Source organism: Chiloscyllium punctatum, chromosome 12 (assembly GCF_047496795.1).
Source record: "Chiloscyllium punctatum isolate Juve2018m chromosome 12, sChiPun1.3, whole genome shotgun sequence".
NCBI lineage: Eukaryota > Metazoa > Chordata > Chondrichthyes > Orectolobiformes > Hemiscylliidae > Chiloscyllium > Chiloscyllium punctatum.
The window spans coordinates 45,758,166-45,779,950 of record NC_092750.1 but is presented as its reverse complement, the minus strand read 5'-3'; the positions used below and the strand labels follow the sequence as shown (position 1 = coordinate 45,779,950).

Below are 21,785 nucleotides of genomic sequence, written 5' to 3'. Positions count from 1 at the left end.
TCAGATTAAATTCTGTGCTATCTTTGAATGACTTTAGCTTGTGTGAGACTATCACGAAAGGCCAGTGTTATGTCTATGGGAGAAAATTAAAGCAAAATCTAACCAAATAATTTTTATAAGTCTGAACACAACCGGGCATGGAAGCTAATTTTGAAAATCCACCACTGGTTTCAATTTATTTAGATAATTGTTATCTCAACTACATTGAAAACATTATCTCTATCTAAACAATCAGTCATGAACTGATTTTAAAATTGCATCCCATATAGTGGGACATTGTATTTAATCAGAGCTTAAGATAGAATATAACACATTAGTTTATAAAAAAAAAGACATATACAAAATAATACAAAAAAGGACAGTGACCCATCATGATCTAGATACAGCGAGATAGTACAAATAGCTCATTCATTGTCTTCCACTTATCTTTTTAGTGCCCAAGTGTTCTTGATTTTTGAACCTCTTAGAAATGTCTGATCAGAGTCTTCCTGGAGAGTTTTTTTCCATTGCTTACCGCACTGAGATCTACCGAAGTACCTTACTTTTGAACATCTGGATCTGGATGAATTATTGACGAAGCCCTTATGACCTAAAGTGATTTACTTTATTTTGAAATACCCTATAAAAGGATCAAATTACTTTTCTAAACCTTGGATAGATTCCAGTCCAGATAATAATCCAGCTCATTTCTGGAGGAAGCTGCAATTAGTGAGCTAAGTAGCTGGTTAGATATTTTGTAAACAATCTATGCACACCACTGGAGCAAACGGGACTAGAATCCCAAGTCTCCTGGTTCAGAGGTGAAAACGCTACCACTGCACCACAAGAGCCTTAACCTTGGGTTAAAAATCCTGCCTTCAATGTAGTTCACCTGTTATTCACCTCTTGAACATTCACACATATTTTCTGGCCATGAACAATTACTCTTACCCAACCTTTTGCCAACTGCATCTTAAGTTATACTTCCTTATCAGTTTGACCCTTTCAATAACATTCCAAATATTCCAAATCTAGGTTTTAAGGCTCTAGGCTTCATTATCTGTATCCATTCCACTATCAGTTGTCATCAAAGCTATTCAAAAGCCTGCAACAAATTGTTTCCAATATCCATAACAGTTTAGTGGTTCTTTCTAATTATGCTGTTGAAACGTCATTTACTAAAATACCTTTAGAAGAACATACCTCAGCAAGTCTCTTAATTGAGCAAGATTAAACAAAAGGCCATAAGTCTTAAATGAAGCATGTTTGTAATATGGTGTTTGTTTCACAAAACTAATTATTTCATATTTGATCTAGTCTGTTTACAGGCAAGGTTAGTTGATGGTGCCATGAAGACAACTTCTGATGTTATGCTAGTGCTTTACATCGTGGATTCCTTGGAATATTTTGCATGGTAGGGTGCTTGAAGTTTGGGGAATGCTGATATCCTGATAGTATGGACATGTGGATCTAGCATTGTAATTTAATTCAAAACTGTGTGCACTGGTTGTGTTTTGAGCTCCGTATGGCCTGAGAAATAATGTTCGTTATGGATTGGTCTCCAAATCCTGCTGGCCTACCTGAATAGAACTCCTCACATTCCAAACCTATATAACATGAGAACTGCTGTGAATATCCCATTGTGTGTGTTGGCTGTTTGTTCTTGAAGTGGTCTGATTTATTTTGACTTCCTGCAAATATCTGGGTTTTTTTTCTCTCTATTTTTCTGATATTTTTTCGTGTTCCTTTCTTTTTTGCAGGTAAGTCTACTGTTCCTTACAGCTGTGCAACAGAAGCTAGCTTCATAGATGTCAATCAATAAAACTGACAACAGCTGCCAAAAAAAGACACATGAGATGTGAAGACAGTTATACAAGCTTGTAACTCAGGTTGAACTTGCTCAATACTCTTCATGCTTGCAGGGGTGAAAACATTGCAATGATTTACAATTGCATAGCACCTTCAAGTCGAGACTTCAGAAAGAGATTACAGCATGGGGTGGAGTGATGGATTGAGGTAGACCAGAGATCAGCAGCAGAAGTACAGAGAGTTTGAGAAAGTGGACTGTGATACTGAAGCTACTTACAGAAATTTGAAGGGAAGCACCATAAAGGAAGTTAAGTTTAAATTTATACTTCTAATTCTTATGGAACCAGAAGCCATTGTAGATCAATAAGGATAGGGCTGTGCAAGACTGATTTTCAGCTAAGAGGTGAAAGGCATGGTTTTTGATGTACTAGAGTTTTTAAAGGTTGAAGGACGGGAGGCTGGGCCTGAAGAACATTAGAATAGTCAAGGACAAAGATAACTGACGATTTCGGCACGAGGTGGGTTTGGGGTCGGGCTGGCTGTGGTAATAGAGATACAGATCTATACAGCATGGAAACAGACCCTTCAGTCCAACTCATCCATACTGGCCAGATATATTAAATTAATCTCATCCCGTTTGCCAGCGTTTGGCGCATATCCCTCTAAATCCTTCCAATTCATACACTCATAAACCTTGTAATTGTATTGGCATCCACCACTTCCTCTGGCAATATCATGGATGTGACACTTATCCATTTCACATTTGATTCAGTTTGTACTTAGTTGATTTGGAGTTAAATGCAAACATCAAAAGAAAAATTAATTTCGCATAAACTACAATGGAAGAATAGTATAACTTCCACTACTAGGAAATACATTATTATAAGAAAAAATAAACAATATTTCCTATATAGTTACATTTTAAAGACTTGGTTCAGTTTCTCAACGTTTAATGCAATGCACCAGGGTTGGAGAAAATGGAATAGGAGTTTCATTTTGTATTGAGGTCTACACCTGTGATTTTATTTTACTAATTGATTACAAAGTTAATATAAAAACTATTATGACAACATGACAGAGATCATATAAACAACAGCAAAAAACAACCAAACCTTTTAACATATGTCATGATAATGTGTCACTTGTCTCGAGTTTGGTTATATTGGTAAGGATGCTGAGGAATGAATAAGGGGAAAATGGCCTGTTCCATGCTGGAACCAGGAAACATTTCAACATCAGCCGACATATTTGTAGCAGATAATCCTCTCTCTTCTTTAGATGTATTCAGAAACTGCTAAAATTATGTCCACCAAAACATCATCCACCAAGAGTACCTAGGGAGGAGGGAGGCTGGTGGGTGGGTGAGTGGTCTGGTATGGGAAGGGTGTTAATACGTGGTCAGTGGATCAGTGTGTAGGGCCCTAGAAGGAGATGGTGGTAGCCCAGAACTGCCTAGAGAACCTAGAGGAACAGGAATGTTTGTTCTGTGGCTAGTGAAAATAATTGTATGCCTCCTGAGCCATTTTTCTAAACTAAATATAGCAGTTTCATTGACCAACACTGTTTATGCCACTTAAAGTCTGAAAAGCTGGCACATATTCCACTCCATTGGAGGCCAACTGGAGGTGGTCAATTGGGATTGTCTACTTGGCCTCCAGGAAGCCTCCAGCTTATGTAGCATGGTCCCAAATTGTAAGGCAGGCTTAGATCCCCTCTCTGCCTGAGTCAGTATTCCAGCCATTGGTCATCCTGTAGAGGGCTACACTGACAACCCTCCCCCTCCCCAATGATGCCCCAACACTTGGGTGTAAAGGCCATTTTTAAATTTACACTTCAAAACCAGCTGGAGAGCAGAAGTGCTTCCATGTTGAAGAGTCCTGTCACTTATGATATCAGAACCTGATGCTTCCTTCATGTTGGAAGCTCTATGATTCCCGAAGCTCCTTAACCCCTTACCACCTCCTAGCTTATAGAGACCACCCACCATCCTCTATTGAACTGTGAGCCTGCTCATTTAATTTGTTGCCCACACCTGATTGGTTGCCTAGATCACAGTGTGAATGCCTGACCCTCATTTCAACATGGCACTGAGGTTCAGAAAATCAAGGGCAATATCTTGTTTCTAATTGTTGAGAAGTTTTATACCAAAAATCACAGTGTATTTTGTTTCTTTCTTACTTCTTAATAGAGTTTTGTTCATCTAGTTCAATCTTTTTACTTATTGCCCATTATTTATTTGTCTTTACAGTTGGACTAATTGATTGCTGTCTTGCATTATGGACTAATAGAACAAGTAATCTTTAGTTATGCGTAAAATTGAACTTATGTAATCTTTTTGTACTTACAGGATATGTACTGACATTAAGTGGGTATAATATACATTGAATCATAAAGGTAATTCATTATTCAAATACTGTGCAATTGTAAATCTTCAGGCCTTTTCAATATTTACACTTGATTTACCTTTCAAGTGGAACGGGGTGTCAGATAATTAAAACAAAAAGTGATTTTCATAGCAGGTGTTAGCAATAAGAGATATATTTTGTGTATTTCCATCGCAAATGTTTGGATTTAGAATGACCATTAAAATCAATGAGACTTCCTTCTGCCTGCAACCTGAACTATATCAAAAGCATGCATGAAGGAGTTAGTATGAGTTAGAAGGTATTAGTATGAAGGAGAAAATTTGAACATTTTGAGGACAAATCACTTTTCACTGTTGAAATCAGAGCCTCAAAAGGTGTTCAACAATTTATTTGCTGTGCAGTGAAGAATGGTAAAGCCTGCCCAGGGGGATCTTTTCTTTCTCAAAGCAATGTCAGTAATCCCTGTATGTTCCATAAGATTTTTCATAAATGGAAGTGACAAGAAGAGTCACTGTTACGTTTCTGCCTAAGACTCTGGAGTAACTTTTTTTGTTTTTCACTCTTCAAATGGTCTCAAAGTAAATTTGTGTGCTTTTTAAAAAGGTAACTGGATAATTATTTTGTCTCAATTTTCAAGTTTGTGAGACCTTATGGATTTTTTAAGGAAATTAGCTAAGTCTTAAAAGTTTCTGGAGGGGTTCAAATAAGGATAAATGAGAGATTGCAAATGATATAATAAAGGAACAAATGTTTTCCTTTTTTTTCCCTTTTTAGTTTCCTAAAAGGAGAAAGATGGACTGTCATTTCTTGCAATAAACCATAAAATAAATCAATTTATTTCTCTGTGGAGACCATTCCAGCAGCAATCGAAAGCTGTAGGTCTGTCAGAATTTGAATCTAAGGAACATAGACGGAACCCTTTGTGTGAGCATGTTTCAATTTCAAAATTAGAGCAAAGATTGTTCTCTTCTTGTTATCGGTGGTAACAAAGACAGAAATTCCCGAAAAATTTAGCAAGGCTTGCAGCATCCGTGGAGACAAAGCAGAGTTAACCTTTCGGGTCCAGTGACCCTTCTTCAGAACTGACCTACTCTGCTTTCTCTCCACAGCTGTTGCCAGACCTGCTGAATTTTCCAGCAATTACCATTGTTCTGTTTTCAGTTTCCATTATCAGTAATTCTTCATTTTTTTTTCTCTGAAAGTGAGTGAATTGCTTTTGCAATTCTCAATATGACTCCATCTCCCTCTTTTTCAAAGAAAATCTTAAAAAAACTTTGGCAAATATGTTGGCCATCGTTTATTTTTTGTATTCCTTCATTGGATGTGAGCAAGCCCAGCATTTCCCATCTCTCGCAAAGGGGTCAGGGGCCATTTTATTTAATTGCTGAATTAGGTGCTGTTAGGAAGGGATCTTGACCAAGTGACAATGAAGGGACAGCAAAATAGTTCCAAGTCAAGATGGTTTGTGGCTTGGTGTGAAAATTGCAGTGTGCTGCCTGATGCTTCTAAGAAGTAGAGATCAGCCATTTGAAAGGTTCTGTCGAAGGAAGTTTGGTGAATTGTTGCAGTGTATCAAATAGTACATATGGCTATCACTCTGTGCCAATAGTATAGGTTCAGTATCATGGATGCCATACTGTTGAAATGGGCTGATTTGTCCTGGATGGTGTTTTCTGTTATTTTGCCACCAACAGAGTATTTAACCTGATGTGCTAATACTTATGTTAGCCCTGACGACATTAAAAAGTTAGATGCAAATGTTATCATAATGAAGAATCCAACAGACATTTGTTGGAGCAGTTATTATATAAAAAAAAATTCTCAGGCATGTAATATTTGAGCTAATATCAAGTTGTAGAGATACAGAGGAGCATGCTTTTCATATCATGACATGCTTCAAGTGATTGGAGGTAAGGTAGAGTATGAGAAACGTGTCACTTCACATAGTCTCATATGCTACAGTGATGATATTGTGAACATGACCTGATTGTGAGACAAAACAGAACGTCCTCTTTGGAGACTGCTGCTACTCTGCCAGCTCTTCAGCATCTATTACACCCTGCCTTTGCATGCTCCAGCTTGAAAGGCACAATGCAAGGATTATGTGACACATTTTATCCAAACTGTCCTGCAAGGTCCGCCCTTTATTTTGTACTGGACAGTTACTAAGTTCCAGTCAGAGCTAAGAACACAGAAACTTGATTTTAGTTGTAGCCCAATAGAGAGGTTTTTTATTCTGAAGCTGTGCAGTCTGTAAAAGCTCAAAGAAGTCTGAACAAGTCTGCATCCGAGCAGGTGACCTATCACTGTGACACAACAGCTCACATGACTCATCTCTTAAAAGGATCACTGTGCCAGCATAATATGCACCAATTACAACACATAATGATCCTCAAGACTGATCTAGGTATTGGAACCTTTTTCAGAAAGTTTACCATTTGATTCTTGTTGGCACTGATTGAGCAATGCGCTACTTTGAATCTATGCTTGGCTTCAGTCAGGCATTGTGTAATAGAGTCATCAGCTATGGCTATAGAGAGTATCCTTTGTATCCCAGTAATCATCTGTGTAAGGCATCCCACTCTTGAAATGAAGCAGAAGAATATGAAATTGCAAGGATACAGGCATGATGACAGCTCCCGGGGTAATTCACACTGAACTTCCAAGATGTGATACCAATGATCACAGATAATTTGCACATTGATAGAATCGAACCCTTTTCTGTTAATAAAGTCAATCAAGTTTTGTTATGGTGCTTGCAACAAGTAGACTATAGCATCCCTGCATCTGGTGGAAGCCAACTATGTTCGCAAAGCCTACTGCCTGAGTAGCAGCACTAACTTTGCCACAGGGAAAAATGAAGCAGCATGATTTGGCACAAATTGCATTGGTAACTGCCCCGGTACATTTGTTTGTTTGAGGTGATAAGTTGCATTAACGTTTTGCTCAGCTGTCACCTTTGTGGCCGTTGGGATAGGATGGTCACCCATCCCTTCATGTCGAAAGTCCCACTCTAATAGATGGCACAGTTCAATGACAGTGTCCTGGGACATCCTCAGTATGCAGTGACAATATGCTTGTTTTATTTGGTGAAAATGGCAGTGAGGATGATAAAGTTTAAACCTCCTATACCTCTGTATCCCAAGGGTTCTTACAGCTGTAAACTCTTCATGTAGAGACTGGAGGTTGTGTAGGAGCTTGCTGCTGGTCATAGGCTGACTGGTTCCTTTAGTCTTTTCTAACATCTCTGCACCATTGTTGTACTGTACTCACAGTAATGAAAATCCCTGTTGTGGCTAGATCCATTGGTTCCAAGGGAATATTTCAGAACTTTGGGAATAAGTACATTACCACTGTAAATACAACTTTAGAGGGAAGTTCTTTTGGATCTGTGATTCACAAAATAAGTTAGTGAAAGCATCACCTTTGAAGGAAAAGCATGGAATATGAAGAATATTCAATAGGTTAATTAGGAGGAAGAAATTGCATCATGAGAGGCTCGAAATGTGAAACAGATAGCAAGAATTTCTATAGGTATTTAAAAGGACAAAAATCAGTAAAGTGACTGTTGGTCCTCTAGAGAATGAAGATAAGAAGTTAACAATAGACAGTATGAAAATACTGGTTGAATATTTTGCTTTTGTTTTCACTAAAGCAGACACAGAAATCATTCCAGTAATAGCTATAAATCAGGAGGTGGAAGAAACTTAATAAAATTACAGTCAAAAGGGAAATGATATTAAGCAAAATGATGGAGCTTTGGGTTGACACATCTCTAGGTTACGATGGGCTTCATCCTAGAGTATAAAAGGAGGTGATTATTCAGGCAGTAGATATTGAAATCTAGGTTTACTTGACTCTGCACTTCATTAATGTGCTTGTATTTGTGCACCTTTTTAACACTTTCCTTTCTGTAAGTGTTTAAAATTCACAACAAGTGTTTGTTGGTCACTTGTGTTTTGTTCTGGGGCCTGACTTGGATGTTGAACCTAGCTATCACAATGCGCCAAATGTCCCTTAGTGCCATATGCCTTACAGATGTCAAGAAAAGTTGGAGAGCTTTTTGACAAGCAACTGTAAAATATATTGTTGTTTTGGTGCATTTTGCTGATGATATTAATAGTGTTAGCATGTAATTATGTTGGCCGGTTACAATGGCTTCATATTTGTATCCAATATCAAGTAATACATCAAATGTTTGGCCTTTTTCTTGTTCTAAGAGCCTTTTGAAAGCACAAATTGGTGTGGAGATGATACATGACTGAATGAGCCTCTCTGACAGTTGTTATGTGAAAAAGTCACATTCACGCTGGTCAGTCGACTCTTGGAATTGTTGTCAGTGTGGCAAGCATTGGAGTCTGTTAATCCTGAAGTTAATTTTTACCTTGAATTGATCTTCCAGATTTCTTTCTGGATCTTTCTGATTAACCATGGAAAGATTGGATGTGTTAAATCTGTGAAGCCCTCATTTTTTTCCCCAAGGGCAAGCAAGGTTTTCAGAGTTTCTTTCTCAGGGTAATGTGCAGTTTCATCTTTAAAATAGAACTGTGTACATAGTTTGAATAGTTGTAGCAGAGTAAAGGTGTTATTGGATGCATAGTCCATAATTATGCCCAATAACTGTTTGCTGTCTACTTCTCTTTGGAGTTCATTGTTTAAAAAGGAAGTAGAGTGCAGAGCAGAGCTTGTTTATTCCATTTAGTAGTTTTGTTTCTATCTCCTTTAATCTATTCCTTTCTTTGTTTCTGTTCCCTTTATATTTCTGTAGTTACTGCTCCTTTCCTGTTCTTAATCTCTTTAAAACTGTCATTCTAAGAATTGCAGGTTGTAACAGCAGTTTTCTGTTTCCAGATGGCATTCACATCAAATAAGGAGTGATGGTCTCACACAGGCATGCTTTAAAAGGATTTGGGGAAAGAAAATGGCAGAACTGGCAGGACACAGTTAAATCTACCTGAGGTAAATAGAACTCTCACAGTGCAGAAGACCACATTCTGTCTGCAGTGCTTCTTTGAAAGAGCAGACATGTTTAATTCTGTGCTAATGCTTTTTGTCCATGACTCTGGAAGTTCATTGTCCACAGCATATTTAAAAATTAATTTTCTGGAGGAGCTAACGCTTGTGAAATGGATGGTGGAACTATAGAGCTCCCATCAGGTGTGGCTTTGGAGTCAATAATAGTTAGCTGCTAAAAATATTGCAACCAGCTATGTGCTGGTTTCCTGATTCTTCGTTCCATCTCACTCTGTGCACATTTTAGAGAAAGTGGCAGAAACAAGTTGTCCCACATAGTGGGTACTAACAACGTTCTTTAAAAGTCTATTAAGAATAATCAAAGGGAGTGGAGTGGAATTTTCTAGCTATCCTCTAGTTTCTGTAGGGTTTTGGAGCCAGTTTAATTGCTTGAATTTTATCCCTTGTGGACTGGGGAACCACCCTTCCAGGAAGGCTTTGAGGCCTTCCCCTTAACCCACTCCTCTCAACCCAACCTCCCTGCAACACCCCCACCCTACCCCACCTTGCTCCTACAGCTGTGGTCTGGCAGTAAAAGCCATTATTTTGTTTAAGTTACATGTGAGAGGGGGTGACTCTATTTTGAAGTGCCTCTTTTGCCTTCCATTGCAACATGTTGATCCTGTCAAGTTGAAAGGTCCCTCTTTGACCCTGAACTTCGAGAGCCTGCCCCACTATTCTACGTTCAATGGCAAACGTCCTTCTTCCTCTCTGTTCAGCAGTTAGTTGGCTGCCCCAAGGACATTTTTTTTCAGCAGAGTAGTCACTTCAGACCCTCTCAAAGCTGATGGTAGAATTCAGAAGACTACAAGGAAAATCCCACTTAAGTTATGAGAATGACATTGAGGGAACCTATTAAAGATAATGAATTGTTATGTGATGCTGTACTTGGGGGCAAAGTTAATAATAAACTATAATTCAATTACCTAAACGGCAACTTAACTTTTTCATTCTAAGCAAAAGTTATTTGTGCCTGCAGGGATTAACTTAGTCAAGAATGGAAATGGTTAATTAAGTTGTTAGCTAACAAAGGATTGGACCAAGCCTGTCATGGAAGAATAATGTCTTGTGAATATGGAGTATTGATGTGGTTCAGGGCTCTTGTATAATGCAATATCAGGAGATTATAATAAGTCTTGTCATGTCCTTTCCTAGATGAGAATCATTGATCTTTCTGTCACCTTACATTTTCAGATTATTTCAGATGTCACATCAGCAGTTCACCAGGATTAAGTCAATGTCACTGGTTTGATACTGAGATTCTAAGTAACCAGTAATCACAGGGCTTTAACATGTATCTTGTGCAGTCTCTTGCTTTTAATTAAATGCTCATATGGAAAGGCCAATCTTCTGTCAAACAAATGTTTCAATAACTATAATGACTGTCAGCTGCAGGACTGCTTTAACTCTTTTATCTTTACCAAGCACAATTCCAGCAAATAGAAAATATGACCCTGCTCTTGATAAGAAAAGAAATGATGTGGGTAATGGAATTAACTGGCACAACCAGTTAGAACATGATTCCTGGAGATGAATGCATTCCAGTTACATGGGATTAAATAATCTGATTGCTTTAAGGATGAAATAATTAGGAGTATTTTTATTTTGTCCTGAATCAACGCTAAGTAAAGATGCAAAAAATAATCAGAAACATACCATAAATGAAACTTAAATGTCGTTAGTTATTAGCGTATCTCTGTTACTTTGAGAGATACTTCTTTTCTCAAATTAAGGTGAAATAATTCCACAGAGACTGGTATTCCATCACCAAGTCACCCTTTATTTATATCACACGGATCCAACTTCCTCAGAGCCAGCTCTCAGAGTGAACAGAATCTCTGATACTCCAATTTATAGCTGTCAGCAAGTGTTTTCTGGACCAGGTTAACAGCCTCAATCAGGGAACTCATATTCCATGATGTCCATCTGGTTGACCTCATTACAATCACTACAAAGGACTAAAATGTATCATTAGAAGTATGTAGAAGAAACTTAATTCTTCATTTAACCAGTTTTCTGTTCGCCCTCTTGACTTTACACCATATGGAAGTAAAATAGCAAAGTAGTTTTTCCTTCATGCCAGTGAGCAAAACTTTTATCAAAAAATAATCAAGTGATTAAAATTAATGTTAACCTTTGTCACTTTAGTCACACGTAATTTTCAATGCTGACACTATTATTGGAACAGTGAAGTGTAGACTCTCACTCAGAGTTAATATTAGGTTGTCCCTCGTTTCTCCAGAGACACTGTCATGTACTGTGAATAAATGCCGTTAGCTAGCATTGAGGTAAATGGGTTCCTAGGTCAGTGCATTGAAAGTTGTTTTCATGGAAGTGAAGTCAGATTTTAGGGCTGTGGGAATTTATTCTCACGTTTCTTACAACCATGTTACTTTCTACTTGTCTATGGTTTGAAATGTTTTGAAAAATCATTATAAACATTGCAGGTCTCAAATGGACAATAGTAATTTCATTAAGGGATTTGCTGATTCAGTGGATTAGCATGTGCTATTTTCACTCACGATGTAGATTCAAGTCCAGATCAGGCCTGTGGATTTAAAATCTTCATTCTCTGTTGGCAGCAAGACTTGTTTATGAAATTTGAGGTTGAATGGCTTGGTGATTGTGTGTTGCCTTGCAAAAAGCTTTTAACTTGGTTCAAGCTATCTGTTACATTTGCCGGTATTGGAATATTCAGATTGTTGTAGTAGACTACTTATTTGAAGTTGGGCTCAGGCACGTTATAAAGGAAAAAATAACACTAGGAACAGGGAGTGTTTGACACAAACAAGGTAGGATAATTTTGGAACTTCATACTGTCTAACAAACAGGAGTGCATTTTGAAGATTTAGGCATGCACTGTCATGCTGAGAAACACATAGGTAGCATTTGTGACCAAATATCTGATGAGCAGGGAAAACTACTGGCACATAGTGGGATTGAGGCTCTTTTAATCAGATGACTATTTGCTTGGACTAAAAATGCACTTTGATCAAAGTGACTACAAATTAGCAACAAAGTAAGGCCATTGCATACACATAGCCTTGTAATTTTCAGAACAATAATTTTAATGAATGGATAATTATGAACTGGGGTGTACAATTACAGATGTGCACTCCCAGCATGAATGAGAAATATTGAAATAAAAAAAAGTGTGCCATCTTCTGTAGTGGGACTGGAGGAATTCAGGAAGAAGAGTAATGTACCTCAGCTTGATTTCACTTAACATGACTGCGATATGGATACCCAAGAGAAATGAAAGGGCATCTTAACCAAAGTGTTCAAGATAAAAATCTGGGATCAGGTGCACAGATTGCTTTACTTGTTTTGATCACTGTTTTCATCATTGCTTCATAATTGAGAAGCCATTTTACTGGCTTAATGGAGAGGCATATTATGACAAGTACAAGAGCTTGTAAACATTTATAGTGTTATTGAAGACTTCATGTTAGTGATCTTACAGTGCGTCAATTTTATCAGAAATCATCTAACTGGTCAGTAAAAGATTAAAAAGATAGTATTTCACTTCAATTAAACTGATTCCCTTTTAATGACAAAACTCTTTTTTTCATTCTTTCTATAGTCACAACCTAAATTAGTTGCTCTTCTTTATTAGATTATGCATAATTACAAACAATCTATTTCTGATATTACAAAAAAAATAATGTTTTGAAATCTTTTCTGCCTTTTGATAAGTTCTTCCACTTTCAATTTGACTCTCTTTGCTTTTCTTACTTCCTTTTCCCTTCATTAGTGAGTCTAGGACCAGAGAGCCTAATCTCAGAATAAAGGGCCACACGCTTAAGACAGTGATGAGGAGAAATTTCTTCTCTCAGAGGACTGTGAATCTGTGGAATTTCTTTTACCACAGAGGGCGAAGGGACTCTTGTGTTGCAGTAGTAGTCTTCCTACCTTTGGAGCAGAAGGCATGGAGTACAAGTCCTACCTGCTTCTTTTTGATTAAAAGAAATCTACGGAAGAAAGCTGTGAGGCTGGGTCATTATGTCTATATAAGGCTGACATACATTTTTAATCAATATGGGAATCACAGAGAAGTGACAAGAAAATGCAGTTGAGGATTTCCAGATCAGTTTTGATTCATTGAATGGTAGTGCAGATTCAATGCGCTGAATGCCCTTGTTTCTACTCCAATGTCTTATGGAACACATAAGCTTGGAACAGACAAAAAAAGCTAGGGAGCAGATTTCAGTGCTGTTCCGTGAATTGTGGTCATATCTGTCAGATTGTAGGTGGGTCTTCCTCATCTTCTACCTGATGTTTTGGCTCTTTTGACTCCGAGCAGGATTATGTTGAAATGGGACTCTGATAATCCAAGTAAATGTACAACTGATACCACACAAGATAGTAAATCTGTGATGTTATAATGGACACATTGAACTACTGCTTTCTCACAATCCAAGTATGTGGAAGAGATGAAAAATCAGAGGATACATCATCAGAGGATGGCTAGTTACAGTATTGTACTGGGAACAGCTTGCAAGAGTTGGGTAAAACTCATTAATACCTTTCTCTTGACCTTGCGTCACCAAGTTGCATGCTCAGCAGAATCCTGAACTGTCTCAAGTTTCTCCAATTAAGTTTTGGGTGGAATTTTTTAGGTGCCTGAACAATGTGGACTATGGCCAGAAAGGAGGCAGAATCTCACATGTTCTTCACTTGCTGCCCTAATGCTCACTCACTTTTTCAACCAATCTGGACACTTACAGACGACTTGCCTTGAGTTGCCATTTTTCACTTTGACCATTAACAGGAATACTCCGGTCCTAATACTGCTGCATTACTTTGCAGGTTAGTGCAGACAGAATTCCAGGAAGTTTGTCATAGTTTTCCAAAGTTAAAAATCACGCAACACCAGGTTATAGTCCAACAGGTTTATTTAGAAGCACTAGCTTTCGGAGCACTGCTCCATCATCAGGTGGATGAAGGAGCAGCACTCTGAAAGCTAGTGCTTCCAAATAAACCTGTTGGATGATAACCTGATGTTGTGTAATTTTTAATTTTGTACACCCCAGTCCAACACTGGCATCCCCAAGTCATAGTTGTCAGCTGTCTTCGGTCACTTCATGAGAAAAAGCTTTTAGTCAGTCTATCCATTTGCTGAGTGTATTATGTAATGGCTTTCTGATCCTCTAAAGGAGTTTACCCTGAATAACTTTGCCTAAAAAAAGTCAAGAAGGTTAGAAAGGTAAAGCACCAGAGAGACTCACGCTTTGATTTGATTTGATTTACTATTGTCACACATGCTAAGGTATAGTGAAAAGTGTGCTATCCAGGTTAATCACACCTTCCCTAAGTACATCAGGGTAAGAGACCAGAATGTAGATTAGAGTGTTCCAGTTACAGAGGAAGTGCACAGAAAGATCAACTCTAATATATGAGAGGTGTATTCATTAGTCTAATAAAAGGAAAGAAGCTTTTAAATCTGCGAATGGAAGAGGGTGGAACTGAGTATAACCACAGGTGGGAGAGGTCCTTAATTATGTTGGCTTCTTTCCTGGGGGCAGCAGCAAGTGTAGGTGGAGGCAACCCCGTCTCAATTGTAGGAAGGCTGGTTTTCGTAATAGACTGGGCTATGATCAAAAACTCTCATTTCTTGTGGTCTTGCCATATCAAGTTGTGATGTTATCTGTGGTGTATCTATAAAATTTGATAAGAATAATTGCAGACATGCTGAATTTCCTTATCCTTCCATAAAATTAGAAACATCGGTATGCTTTCTTGACTGCAATATCGTTATGAATGGACGGGGATAGATTGTTGGTGATATTAACTCCTAGGAACTTGAAGCTGTCAACCATCTCCACCTCAGCACCATTGATACAGACAGGGGCATGTCCTCCACCCTGCTTCCTAAAGTCAATGACCAGCTCCTTTGTTTTGTTGACATTGAGAGAGAGATTGCTGTCTTTACACAATGCCACTAAGCCGTCTATCGCTTTCCTGTACTCCACCTTTTTGTTGTTTGAGATCCAACCCATTAGGGTGGTGTCATCAGCAAATTTGTAAATGGAGTTAGTGCTAAATGTGACCAAACAGTTGTGAGTGTATAAGGAGTATAGTTAGGGGATGAGTATGCAGCCTTACAAGATACTAGTGTTGTGGGTTATTGTGGAGGCGGTGTTGTTGCCTATCCTTACTGATTGCAGTCTGTGGGTCAGGAATTTGAAGAACCAGTTGTAGAGGAGGGGAGCAGAGTAATAGGTCTCAGAATTTGGAGATGAGTTTGGTTGCAATTATGATGTTGAAGGCAGAGCTAAAATCATAAAAAGGAGACATGATGTGGGTGTCCTAATTATCTCATGCTCCAAGGATGGGTGTAGAGCCAGGGGCATGGCATCTGCCATAGACTTATTGTGAGCTTTAAACTAGGCATCCAGTTCAAACAACTTGGACCAGCTGTTGTAAACGCAAGCCTACAGAACAAACAGTACACAGTATGTTATACAAACTTTGATCCTTTTCTATCACCACCACTTCTTCCTTCTCACTATAATGTGTTTCATGGAATTATATCAAACAACTAATTTATACAGCCATAATTAAACAAAGATCTGGGGATGCTGAATATCTGAAACAAAAACAGAAGTTCTTGGTGGAACTCAGCAGGCTTGGCAATAGAAGAAGGATCACTGGCATTGAAATATTGACTCAAAGTTCGTACAGCTACTACAGTCCATGCTCAAAATATAAATCATGCACCCATTATGACAACACTGCTTCTCTAGTTTTTGCCAGGGAATCAGTATGATAGTAAACAGGGGAACCAAAAAATAACTCGAATTAGAAGTATAGTACCCATACAGCAATGTATCTGTGACACCATGATGCGTATGACATTCTGATCTCCCTGTATTGCATTATTCATTTTGTACCACTAACAAGAATGCAATACCGTGATTATTGAATCTGTAGCACTTCCACTCCATTTCCAATTGTTAAAAAAAAGTGACTTGCCAAACAGCATTGTAACTGATTCTACTTTCAAGTAGATGTAATGATACATAGAGGCAGTATTGTGGCATTTACAGATTTCACCTGTAAAGATCTTTGTATATTGGAATGTGTTTCTGTACTGCAATTTTACAGTGGTACTTGGAACAGTGCAGCTTCAAGGTCTGTGCAATAATGTGGTTAAGGCATGATTTGGAGGTACCGATGTTGGATTGAGGTGTACAAAGTTAAAAGTCACACAACACCAGGCAATAGTCTTAAAAATCACACAACACCTAACTATAACCTGGTGTTGTGTGATTTTTAACATAGTTATGACAGGTTGTCTGCCTATCAAAGAAGCCAATCAACATCAATCCTGTTGATTGTAATGCACTGAGAAGTGGATAGGTTCTATGAAGATTAGGTAACTCCCCACTTCAGACTGCTAGCCAGGGGTTCAGCTAAACGTTTACCTCCTTGTCTTTCTTACCTTTTAATGTTGAACAAGCATTGCTTCCATGCTGTGAGATAAAAATGCCCAGGGAAAATAAACTAAAATGAAAATAAAATTTTAAAATTGATTTGCTTTAAATTGTGAACTAAACAATAAAAGTTCGCTTTAACTTCAGATTGTAATCAAGAGACACAAGGCTAAGACATAAAAAACATAAGCAATAAGAGCAGATGTTGGCTATTCAGCTGTTCCTGCTTGCCCCATCATTCGATAGGATCATGGCTGATCTTGGACATCATAGTCCTCAAAACCTTCACATTCCAAAATTATATCTACCTCCTCTTTAAATATTTTCAATGACTGAGTTTCCACAACTCTCTAAAATAGAGAATTCCACACATTTATTACCCTCTGGGAGAAGAAATCTTTTCGTATCTCATTTTTAAATGAGAGTCACCCTTCCAAGGGGACTTTCAAATAAAAAATTGTTACGTTAGAAATTTAATGAAGTCCCTGAACTGACATTTCAGAGACAAATAGGATTTCACTCAAAAGGAATAAATGTGAATAGCATGGATAGATAAAATCGTACTGGAAAAAATAGGATAAAAACTTAAAGGAAATGTGTAAATAGGGCACTTTGGATGAAGGACAAGAAAGAAAAATGTATCCTGATAGTCATGATTAGATTCCCTACAGTGTGGAAAAAAGCCCTTCAGCCCAACCAGTCCACACTGACCTTCCCAAGAGTAACCCACCCAGACCCGTTTCCCTCTGACTAATGCACCTAACACTATGGGCAGTTTAGCATGGCCAATTCACCTGGCCTGCACATCTTTGGATTGTGGAAAGAAACCCACACAGACATGGGGAGAATGTGCAAACTCCACACAGACGGTCACCTGAGGCTGGAATTGAACCTGGGACTCTGGTGCTGTGAGGTAGCAGTGCTAACCACTGAGCCACTGTGCCAGTAGAAAAGCTATCCTGCAGTATATACACTTTGTGTCAAAGGAGTGCTCTATGTTCCATAGTTTTTATCAAGAAATAATAGCTGACAAATAGCGATGTGTAAAATTTTTAAGATGGGAACATAGAAAATTACTATATCTAATGAGGAACCAGTCAGAGAGCATATTTGATACTAAAATGCTTGGTGTCTCCAGATTAATGCCTGTGAACTGGGATTTCTTCTATCACAAGGATGCTGATCCTCCAATTTTAATTCCATGTTTGAGACTCTGAGTTCAGTTTTCAGTTATATTTCTGTTTTAATGGATGTCATTTGTTAGTAAAGCCTTTGACAAGGTCCCGCATGGTAGACTAATTAGAGAAGTTAGGTCACATGTGATTCAGGGTAAACTTGCCAGATGGATATATAATTGGCCTAATGGCAGGAGACAGACAGTGATGACGGAGGGTTGTTTTTGGGACTGGAGGCCTGTGACCAGCCGTCTTCCACAGGGATCACTTCTGGGTCCATTTTTGTTTATCATTTATATAAATAACTTGGATAAGAATATAGAAGGCATGGTTAGTAAGTTCGCAGATCACACCAAAATTGGTGGCATTACAGACAGTTAAGAAGGTTTTCTAAGATTACAAAGGGATCTTGATCAAATGGATCAATGGGTAGAAAAATGACGGATGGAGTTCCACCTGGATAAATGCGCGGCATTGCATTTTGGTACAACAAAAAAGGTAGGACTTAAAAATTAATGGTAGGGCCTTTGGGAGTGTTGTAGAACAGAGGGACCTAGGGGTGCAGGTTCATAATCCTTTAATATTTGTGTCACATATAGATAGGGTGGTTAAAAAGAAGTTTGGCATGCTTGCCTTTATTGTTCAGTCCTTTGAGTATAGGAGTTGGCACATTATGTTGAGATTGTACAGAACATTGGTGAAGCCACTTCTGGAATACTGTGTACAGTTCTGGTCGCCCAGTTAAAAAAAGGATATTATTAAGCAGGAGAGGGTTCAGAAGAGATTTACCAGGATGTTGCCGGGCATGGACGTTTGAGTTTTAAAGAAAGGCTGGGACTGTTTTCACTGGAGCGTAAGAGGTTGAGAGGTGACCTGATAGAAGTTATAAAATAATGAGAGGTATAGATAGAGTTGATGGTAGCTGTCTTTTCCCTAAGATAAGGAATTTTGAAACTAGGGGACACAATTTTAAGGTGAGATGCAAATGTTTTAAGAAGGTGGTTCACATGTGGAGTGAAGTTCCTGAGGAAGTGGTGGAGGGGGGTACAATTGCAAAGTTTAAAAGACATTTGGATGGATACATGAATAGGAAAGGTTTGTACAGATATTGGCCAGGAGCAGGCAGGTGGGACTAGTTTAGTTTGGGATTATATTCAACATGGACTAGTTGGACCGAAGGGTCTGTTTCTATGCTGTATGACTCAATGACTCTACGAAACTGATTTTTCCTTCCTCACAGTTTGATTCCACCATGTCTGTGTTCCATTTTCCTGGGTGCATTATTTAAACAAGGTAGGACGTGCATCACAAGGAAAGGAAGAAACAGTGGTAGGAGAGGAGGGTGCCACGTTTAAAGACGGCACAAAATTTTTCATAAATTTCAAATTGGCTGTATATGAGCAATGATATTATGGAAACATAAGGAGTCTTAAGGTAAAACAAAAAGTTCATTGCTTATCACTGTCCCTGGGTTGACTATGGCCCTTTTCACAACCTTGAAAGTTGACAGAATTTGGAGAAGGCAGCAAAAATATCCAAGTTACTATCCCAGCCTAAATATGATTTGGAGGTGCTGGTGTTGGACTGGGTGTACAAAGTTAAAAGTCACACAATATCAGGTTATAGTCCAACAGGTTTATTTGGAAGCACTAGCTTTAGGAGCACTGCTTCTTCATCATGTGATAGTAGAGTACAGATAGTGACTGTTGCTTAGAATCAAGTCAATTGCTGGTCCCTGCAGTAGTAGGTGCAAAAAGAAAATTTCCGTAGGCGAAAGCAGGTTAGCTATGTATTGTTTAACCTTTTAATTCAATTTTCTTTCACTATAAAGTCTGAAGTAAAATGGCATGGTGAAGTAAAATGCAGTCCTGAATCTACATGAATAGGGTTGGTACTCAACCTTATACAAACCTCATGTAAGAAATTTTACATAAAATGAAGTTTTGCAAATTATTTATAACAAGTACATTCCAAGGAAGAAACTTTGATGCATCCTGGATTGATTCAATCTGAACTGTGTTCTTTTACAAGTGTATCAATATTAACATTCCAGTCTTTTATAATTTGTTTTATTTAAATCTCACAAGGGTTATAACCAGAATATAATAGCATGCCAGTCTAGTAGTTACTGGCTTTCAGAGTAGAAGGCAGTATGGATCATACTGAACACACACATTATGTTTTGAAGGGTGATTGTTAGTCCATTTATTTGAAATGTCTTTTTTGTGGTTTGATAGCTTTAATAAAATAGGTGAAAAATGCCAAAAATGCATTAAATTTTAACAGTTGAAATCTTCATGTTCTGATATGATGTTACTTTTATTAATGTGATGCAGAAGTCGATGTTTCAGGTGGAACCCTTCTTCAGGACTGAACACTCCTTCTGCACTTCCTGATGCTGCCTGGCTTGCCGTGTTTTTCCAGCCTCCTGCCTGTCTCCTTGGATTACTGCATCTGCAGTTTTTCTGTCTCTAATTACTTTTATTAATAGCAGTCTTAGTCATTTGTTTTCTTTCCTTGATCTTCAAAACAAGCTTCAGTATTATTTTACTGGATTAGTGGTGCTGGAAGAGCACAGCAGTTCAGGCAGCATCCAACGAGCTGCCTGAACTGCTGTGCTCTTCCAGCACCACTAATCCAGTATTTGATTTTCAGCATCTGCAGTCATTGTTTTTACCTTCAGTATTATTTTGACAATACTTCTTTATTGAATCCATATTCAAATTGTATTTACTTTTTATATATTTATTGACAAATTGTTTTGTTTCTTTCCTAGTTTTCTATTTCTTCTTTTCTTACAGTCTAACCCCTTCTCTCAATTCAGAATGTCTGTTCTGAATGTTTTTCTACTATTGTTCCTTTTTCCAACTCAAACCAGTAGTTCCATGGGAATTGATAGCCTTGAGTGACTTATCCAAGTGGCTATTATTTGTGTGTGTTTTGGCAGTTAGTATGGGCAGTCTATTTAACCAGAGAAATGCAATACAACTGAATTAAATCATGTCCTCACCTGCTTTTACACACATACACTTTTCAGCAGACAGTGGATAATGATCAGGATTTGGAAGCATTTGTTTCTCATTCTCTCACTTGTTCTCATCAGCCTGGGGACATCGAGGCTAATTAGAGTGAGCTCGCTGCTGCACGGCCCCAATCAGTTAACTTGGCTCACATCTTTATCTTTTGCTCTCATCTTTTGTTCTTTATCTCAGTTGTTTCTCCTTGGTCTTTTATTCTCTAGCTCCCTTTACTGTCTTGTGCTCCACAGGATGGCAGAGGGCCCCAGGATTTTGTTTATTGAGAGAGGGGAAATGAATAATGGATCTAAACCCAGGCTCAGTACATATCAAAAGTGTCTGGCATTCAGTGTATACAGAATCAAGATTTGGTGGAACCTCCAGAGACACAAGGATCAATGGCTAAAAATAATAATTTACATCATTTCTCCAAGAGTTTCATCTGTGACCTGTTAAAATTATGGCAGGAAATCAAGAAAACGTGGAAATGTAAACTTCAGATGACTAACTTGAGCATCTCTGGATAATAGTGATAAAGTAACTAAATTCATTTTCATATTTCTCCTGATTTTTCCCCTTTTATAAAGTTGACTTTTTCTATTTTCTCCAGCTTACAATGGGGACAGCGTATCTGAATCTGAGTGTATGGGCAGTTGGGTGAGAGAGCTGTCAGAAAGAGACATGATTTGGAGATGCTGGTGTTGGACTGGGGTGTACAAAGTTAAAACTCACACAACACCAGGTTATAGTCCAACAGGTTTAATTGGAAGCACACTAGCTTTCGGAGCGACGCTCCTTCACCTGATAAAGGAGCGCCACTCTGAAAGCTAGTGTGCTTCCAATTAAACCTGTTGGACTATAACCTGGTGTTGTGTGATTTTTAACGTCAGAAAGAGAAGGAGATTAAAAACCTAATACAGAGCAACCTCAGTTATCCGAACATCAATTATCTGAATTTCGGATTATCCGAACAAGATCTCAAGGTCCCAT

General features: G+C 38.2%; 1 long non-coding RNA gene across 1 annotated transcript in view; it reads left to right on the top strand.

Annotated features, from left to right (window-relative positions):
* Nucleotides 1–21,785, top strand: part of LOC140483831 (uncharacterized) — a 69,339-nt gene that overhangs the window by 38,493 nt on the left and 9,061 nt on the right. Inside the window, exon 4 of the long non-coding RNA XR_011962054.1 lies at nt 9,006–9,113. This is a non-coding gene — a long non-coding RNA (uncharacterized lncRNA). The remainder of the gene's footprint in view (nt 1–9,005; nt 9,114–21,785) is intronic.